An 8405-nucleotide genomic window follows, 5' to 3' on the forward strand; every position below is an offset into this window, starting at 1 on the left:
ATAACCACTAAGCCATCTCTCTCTACCCTCCAGTAATCTTTTTGTTCTTTATCACTGTTGATACAACTAGGAACAGTGGCCAACAACCTTTCTATAAACTGAATGCTCTGCTATCATGAAATTTTCTCTGTCAAAACAACTTCATGGTTCTCTGCTCCTCCCTGTTCCAGAGACAGACACATCTTCTCAGATAGTGACAAACTTAGACTCGATGTAGTGTAGTGACATCCATTAGACTTGATGCTGAAGGCCAGAGTGCACAGATTTGGCCATACTGGGTGCCTGGTTACCAGGGCTGCGAGCTCATCTGGGAAAGTGGATATTTTTGCCATCAGTGACCCCTTCATTGACCTCAACCATATGGTCTACATGTTCCAGTATTACTCTATCCAGGGCAAGTTTAACAGCAGAATCAAGGCCGAGAATGAGAAGCTTGTCATCAATAGGGAGCCCATCACCATCTTCCAGGAGGAAGATACCACTCACATCAAATGAGCTGGTTCTGGTGCAGAGTATGCCATGGAGTCTACAGGCATCTTCACCAATGTGGAGAAGGCTGGAGACCTCTTGATGGGTGGACCCAAAGGGTTATCATCTCTGCTCCTTCTGCCGATGCACCCATGCTTGTGATGAGTGTGAACCATGAAAAATATGACAACTCACTCAAGATTGTCAACTTTCTGCACCACCAATTCTTAGTTCCCTTGGCCAGGGTCATCCATGATAACTTTGGCATTGTAGAAGGACTCATGCCATGCCATTACTGCCACTCAGAAGACTGTGAATGGCCACTCTGGAAAGTTATGGTATAATGGCCATGGGGCTGCCCAGAGCATCATCACTGTACCTACTGATGCTGCCAAGGCTGTGGCCAAGGTCATCCTAGAATTGAACGGAGAGCTCAAGTATTGCTTTCCGTGTATCGTCAGTCAGTGTTTCCATCCTGGATCTGCCATGCCACCTGGAGAAAGCTGCCAAGTATGATGACATCAAGAAGGTGGTAAAGCCGGTATCTGAGGGTCCACTCAAGGGATCCTGAGCTATACTGATGACCAGGTTGTCTCCTGCAAGTTTAACTTGCACTCTTCCACCTTTGATGCCTAGGCTGGCATTGCTCTTGACCACAACTTTGTAAAGCTTATTTTCTTGTATGAGGATGACTATGGCTACAGCAACAGGGTTGTGTACCTTGTGGTCTATGTGGCCTCCAAGGAGTAAAAAGTCCTAGACAACCCACCCCTGCAAGGAGAGCAGGAGAGAGGCCCTCAGCTGCCAAGGAGTCCCTGTTCCAACTGACACTAATCATCTTCTTCAGTTTCCGTCCCAGACCCCCACAATGATGGGAGGGTCCTAGGGAGCCCTACTGTCTTGAATACCATCAATAAAAACAAAAGCAAAAGTAGAATAATAAAAGCAGAATAGCTATGTCTGTTTGTTTATTTTATTTTAATTAACTCCCACTCAGGTTCTCAAGACAAGGACAGAATGCAGTTCTCTGCCAGAATGTAATCTGTGTTCATTTCTGAACCTTATGAACTGTGCACTGTGCATGTTCCTATTCCTATTTGGTTTCTCCACCCCTACCAAAAACGCATATTAACCTCTGAATTGAGCATTCGGGGGTTTCTAGGATGTTTCTATCGGAATAGCTCCAAACACTTGCACAATATTTCTCCCACAAAACATTTCCCAAGGCCAGTTAGACACAGGGTCATGTTTGTTGCAGCAGCAGCCGTACTGTATGAGTTACATTTTTCATTGCTCTGGAGAAAAGGCTGACAAAAGCAATTTAGGGAAACAAAAGTTTATTTTGGCCCAGGATTTCAGGAGATACAGTTCATCATGGCAGGGAATGCATGTCAGCAGAAACATAAAGCAGCTGGTCACCTAGTATTCACGGTCAGGAAGCAGAAAGATTCAGGAATGCTAGTCCTCAGTTCAGGATCCCAGTCCATGAGTATTAAGGTTTGAATGTGCTTGGCCCATGGAAAGTGGTACTATTAGTGGGTGTGGCCTTGTTGGAATAGGTGTGGACTTGTTGGAGGAAGTGTGTCACTGTGTAGGCAGGCTTTGAGGTCTTCTAGTGCTCAAGCTCCACCCAGTGTGGTAAGAAACCCTCCTCCCAGCTGCCTGTGAAAGATAGTCTCCTGCTTTGCCTTTGTATCAAGATTTAGAAATCTTGGCTCGTTCAGTACCATGTCTGCCTGAACATGAGTATTACCATGCTTTCTGCCATGATGATAATGGACTGAACCTTGGAAACTGTAAGCCAGCCCCAATTAAATGTTTTCTTTTAGGCAAGTTGCCTTGCTCATGGTGTCCCTTCACAGCAATGAAACCCTAAGACAATGAGACTGGAATGGTGTTATATTAATTCAGAATGTGTCTCTCCTCCTTTCCTTTCCCCACATTAAACCTGTCTGAAAATGTCCTAATAGACATTCCCAGGGGTATGTCTCCTTGAGGATTCTAAATCCAGTCAGGTTAACAATGAATATTAATCATCACATGAATCTATAAGTAAAATTGAAACATTATACTTTTTACCTATAGAGCTGCTTTAGAATTTTCAGAAATTATATAAAAAAGATATATTAAAATGCTATTCCTGAGGAATAATAGTCAGAGATTGACTTTTTACATATATATTTATAAGCTCCAACTATATTACAGTTGTGAGTAAGCAATGGAGGAGTGATTTGTAGGTCTTTGGTTTAAGGAAAAAACCTTGCTTTTTCTCATATATTTAAATAAAATACATAAACATTCGTGAAAACAAAATTTTAAATAAAATATTTTAAAATTCTGAGTGAAAACCGCAGGAAACAAAAGCCTTCTGTGAAACTAAATGTCACACTTCAATTTCTGAGATGACAGAGACATCGTTTTTTAAGTTAAGCATACTTTGGTGTGCATGCAATGCTTGAGGTTCAGGCACACTGTATGGTGATAACATTGGACAAACAATAAAACTAACAAAATCCAAATGTTTTCATGTGCAACCAAGTGGGAATCAGTGGTAAGTGCTTCTGGAGACAGCTTATCTAAGTTGTGTGTTTCATCCATGCAATGGCCCTAGATTTAAAACTGGTGTTATCATGTGGACTTCCTGTCAAAACCCTAAGAAGCATGCTGATTTCCTGCACTCAGTGTGCCATTTTGGTTCATTCTGAACATCTAATAAGGAGATCACTAAACGTCCATGTGGATTTCAGCCAGTAAATCTGATGAAGCCTAAGGAATGACGTGTGCTTAAATTCTCATTGCGCTACAAAAAAAAAACAAAACAAAAACAAAAAACAAAACAAACAAACAAACAAAAAAAACCCCACAACCCAAATATGTTTCAAATATTGAATGGCACAATTTTTAGTCTATTTCAAGTATATTCCCTAATGATGCTTATTGATTAAATAATGCAATGTATAATAACAGCCACATACTTACAAAATCGATCTTATAAGAAATTTAACATATTTGATCATACTGATATGATCAAGGGTTTCCCAATGGAGAAATTAGAGAGAAGACTGAAGGAGCAGAAAGGGTTTGTTGCCCCATGAGGAGAGCAACAATACCAAACAACCAGAGCCCCCCAGGGTCTAAACCACCAGCCTGGGAGCACATAGGGAGGGACCCATGACTCCAGCGGTATATGTAGGAGAGGATGGCCTTGTTGGGCATAGGTGGGAGAGAAGAGTCTTGGTCCCATGAAAAACGAACACAGAATGAGGGGTGGGATGTGAGGGTGGGGAGGGGGTAGTGGGGGCAGGGGTAGGTGGGGGCACAGCCTCATAGAAGCATGAGGAGGGGGGATGGGATAGGAGGTTTCTGGGTGGTGGGGGGAATGGGGTAAGGGGATAAAATCTGAAATGTTAATATAATACCCAATTTTTTTAAAAAGACAAAAAAAAGAAAGAAACAAACTTTCAGGAGGTACTTTCAAAGTGATACATTTGAATAAAGGATTTATATATGAGAAAAAAAGAAATTTAACATACATTTGGGGGATCTTAGAATTTCTCTTCTTCCTTTGTCAGATACTAGCAGTCTGTTATCTCAAGGAACGACTTACCATATAAAGTTAAAGTGACCTTTGAATCACAAACATGGTGCACTGAAGGACATAGCTCAAGGGTAGTTACATATGTGGGCTTGTTGGTTCTACTAATCAGAGTTCTGTGGTATGTATATCATAGACAGCAAAATTCAGCATGACAAGCAACTCCAGATCCTTCTGTCTGTGTATATACTCATTGTTAGAAGCCCAGAAAGAGGAACCGGGATATATACACTTACCTACAGAGGAAGAAGTGATGCTGACCTCGCCACTTTAAAGTTTTCACTTAAGTCACACTGTACCTAGAAACAAAATATAGCAAGCACTAGTCTTCCCTTGTGGGGTTAAGAATGGTTCCCTATGCTTTCTTAAAGGCGTAAGAAAAAAGTAGAATATGGGAAAGAGGCTTAAGAAAGACTGAGAACATCATTTCCTTTCTTCTTGGTAGCTCTATCTGTTACTTTTGCATTACTATGATAAAACTCTTAGCCAAACAACTCCAGAGGAGGAAAGATTTCTCTAAACTCTTGATTTCACAGGGTTCCGCTCATAGATTTTTGGGTAGAACAACAAGCTGGCGGGATCATGTGGTAAAAGAGCAGCTGTTCACATTGTGACAGACAGGGACATAGGAATGATGGGCCAGATATAACGTTCAAAATATTTTCTCTAGTTACCTAACTATGCTAGCTAGGCTTCACATTCTAAGAGCTCCTGTCTTCCAATGTGGCTTCATTGTCTTGGCAACATGAGTCTATAAGAGACATGTCATATTTAAATATAGTGTTCTGCTACTGGCTCCCGAAGGAGAGCCAGTACATAGTCATCTTATAATTCAGTAATAATTCTACCATTATTCATTCCTATGTTCAGCATTTCTATTGACCAAGGCAATCATTTAGTTGTGTGTCGCTATAAATCAAAGGGAAAGTATATATTTTCGATTTGCAGTGGTTCACAGTATGTATTCTCTATTCCCAAACAAGAGACATGCGCCACAGAAATGGAGAATGAGAACAAAACAAGAAGGGAGAATATTGAATCCTGCAGCTCCTTGTTCAGCATCCAGGGAACATGGTATCCTGATGTAATTTCAATGAACTAGAGCAACCCTGCTCCACTGGGCTATTTGCAGTCCACATGCTTCCATTCAGTGCCTTCAATTTTCCTTGGCAGGTATCCCATGCTCATGACTTCTCCATTATCCTGTGGCATCCATTGCCCATTAACTGCCACCAGGATAGCCTGTAGACTTTGTTTCCTGTCACCCTTCTTCTCTCACATGCATCATCAGGATAAAGCTATTGCTTTGTCACTAGCCTCCATTGCAGATAAAGACACATGGCTGAATCAGAGCTGGACAATAAGGACCATTTTTTAAATGGTATCCTTTCTCTTTAACTGTTTGTGTGAGAATTTTGCAGAGTATATTTTTACAACATTCTTTTGCAGTCCCTAATGTGTCCCAGACCCTCCTCCTACTTAGCTACCCAATTTCATATTCTTTCCCCATCTTAAAAAATAAAGCAAACAAACAAATCAATAGGAAAATACCACTAAAAACATGGAACCCGATTTGTGTTGGACATCTACTCATGAGGGTAGTAATTGCCCTACAGTGTGGTTGAGGCCCCCAGTGTCACTGTGTTGATTTGCCCTGTCACAGCAGCTATCATTTGTGAATAGCTTCTTAGCCAGGGCTGTGACCTTGTGTTGTGTCCACTTCCTGTCCTTCACATTGGAATTTTTGTCTGGCTTGATTTGTGTAACTGTCACAGTATCTGTGAGTTCATACATACACCTGTCTTTGTTGTGTCTGGAAATCATCCTTAAAATCATCCACCACCTCTGATTCATTTAATCTTTCCAATTCTTCTTCCACATAGAATCCCTAGGGGATCCCATTTAAGGCTGAGTACTCAAAATTCTCTCAGCTATGCATGCTGTCCAGTTATAGGTCTTTGTATTGATTACCATCTACTACAAGAAGAAACTTCTCTAATGAGAGCCGAGCAGTGCATTCAGCTCTGAGTATAGTGATATGTAACTAGGGGTTATTTTATTGTTGTCTTCATTTAGCAAAACAATAATAATAGGTTTCTCCCTGGGCCTATGCCCTCTCTGTTATTATGATCGTGGCCTTCCTAACAGCATCAAATGCAGGTTCCATCTCCTGGAGTGACCTTTAAATTCAATTAGAAGAAAGTAGTTGGTTACTCTTTAATGTTGTGCCACTGTTGTTCTCGTAGTCACATCTTGCCAACAGGCTGTTATTATCACTTGCAGCGTTCCTAGCTTAGTAAGACTGATGGTTATTTTTCTCCTCCAGTAATGTATAGAATATCATCTAGCACTATGAATGTTAACTGGTAGGGCTAAAGCTACCAGCTGAAGGCCAGCTGTATTTGCCTGCATTCTATGATGTATCTACGTTGTGTCTTCAGCAATAAAACTTAATGTCAGGTTGTAAAGGGTAACAAATAGCATTGCAATGGCCTATAGTATTTGAGGGATCTACAGAACCTTTTTTAGAACTATCTAGTTTTTTTAGGAATATATATATTTGTTTTTTGATCATTCTGTGTACTGTTAACTTCATCGCCCATCTATTATCATTTCTTACCTTATCTCTTGGGAAGTCTAACATGTCATTTTTATTGGTCAGTTTTCCTTCCTTTTCTTTGTATTTCATATTTCTGCCTTTTCCCACCTGGCTCTAGTCCCAATTATTACTCAAGATCCTTAGACACCAGTCTCAGACTCTCCTAGATGGTTCTTCTTTTTCTTAATTGTTTAAAATTATAAATAATTGAATATCAGAAATTAAAATAGCTCTAATAGAAACAGCTGTGATGGAATCTATATATCAGGACTACTGTTGTTCACTGGAGCTAAAATGGATTTTGTCATTTGTGATGGGGCTCCTTAGTCATTATGATCCCTGTAACCCCTACAATAGAGTGACACACTGGAGTTTCTTCACCTTAGTGAAAAATGTGAAAGTAAATTCATCAATTAATTTTAATGATGATTAATAGCAGCTGTTAGGATGGGTTGGCTCAAGTACAGAGAAGTGAATCTCAAACTAGGCTAAAATAATGATGTTTATCCTAAATAAAAGTAATGAAGAGGCAAGGCAATCCTGTGTGTTACAGAAAGACAATTTCATGAAGGAGTCAGGGTTTATCATTATTCAAATCTCCATCATTTTCAAGTCAGGTTCGTTTACTTAACTCAGGGTGTAGCATGGGTCCTGAAGTTCCTGAATTACTGGAAACCATCTAAGAAGATATAACACCATGTCGTCTGCATTTTCTTTTCAAAATAAAAGAGTCTGTTTTCAAGAAGCCTCTTTTGGGCTATTTTCTGTTTACCTTATTGGTCACCACATTATTTAGCTTGCTTCTCTATTGCTGTGTTAAAATATTGACAAAGACTGACTTAGAGGAAGAAAGGGTTTGTTTAGTTTTACATTTCCAAGTGACAGTCTGTCATTGAGAGAAGTGGGAATAGGAACTCTTGGCAGCAGAAATTGAAGCAGAGGCCATCGAGGAATGCTGCTTACTGGCTTTCTCCTCATGGTTTGGTTTTCTTGATTTCTTCTACAATTCAGGACAACCATTCTAGGGGTGACACAAGTGAGCTGTGAACAACTTCATCAATAGTTAATTAAGAAAATTTCTCACAGACATGCCTACAGGCCAATCTGATAGAGGCTTTTTATAAATTGAGATTCCCTCAACCTAGATGGTTCAAGTTTGTATTGAGTTGGCAAAACCCAGGCAGTATACCAATGAAGACTTTCATTGCCATGCCATTCACTGATGAGGAGAATGGTTTACCAACATCTGTTCTACTATAATTATTGAACAAAATGGTTACAGGTGCCTTGAACACTGAAATTAGCATATGATTTTTAAAAACAAAACACTACATTGAAATACAAGGAAATTGTTTATAAGATAAATCAATGTGCCGTTGATGGCTGTTTTTTGAAAAATATTTATTTTTGTTTTATGCGCTTTGGAGCTTTGCCTGCATGTGTATCTGTGTAAAGGTATCAGAACTCCTGGAGATGGAGTTTCAGACAGGTGTGAGATGCTCTGGGGTTGCTGGGAATTGAACTCAGGACCTCTGGAAGAATAGGTAGTGCTATGAACTGCGGAGCCATCTCTTCAGCCTGATGACTATTTTTGATGTTACAAAATCAATAAGAAGCAAAATTGCAAACATATAACTATTTCTTACAATGTATAACATTCCTAAACTCTAACACAACTATGGAACAAGGCATCAGTCACTTTTTTTAAGTATTAAAAAAACAAAACCAACCAAACAAAAATAC

At 39.9% G+C, this 8405-nt stretch overlaps 1 pseudogene; it reads left to right on the forward strand.

Annotated features, from left to right (window-relative positions):
* The first annotated feature begins 240 nt into the window (after positions 1 to 240).
* Positions 241 to 1218, forward strand: LOC117720121 (glyceraldehyde-3-phosphate dehydrogenase pseudogene; annotated as a pseudogene).
* The last annotated feature ends 7187 nt before the right edge of the window (positions 1219 to 8405 follow it).

This window comes from Arvicanthis niloticus, chromosome 14, assembly GCF_011762505.2.
Source record: "Arvicanthis niloticus isolate mArvNil1 chromosome 14, mArvNil1.pat.X, whole genome shotgun sequence".
In the NCBI taxonomy this organism is placed as follows: domain Eukaryota; kingdom Metazoa; phylum Chordata; class Mammalia; order Rodentia; family Muridae; genus Arvicanthis; species Arvicanthis niloticus.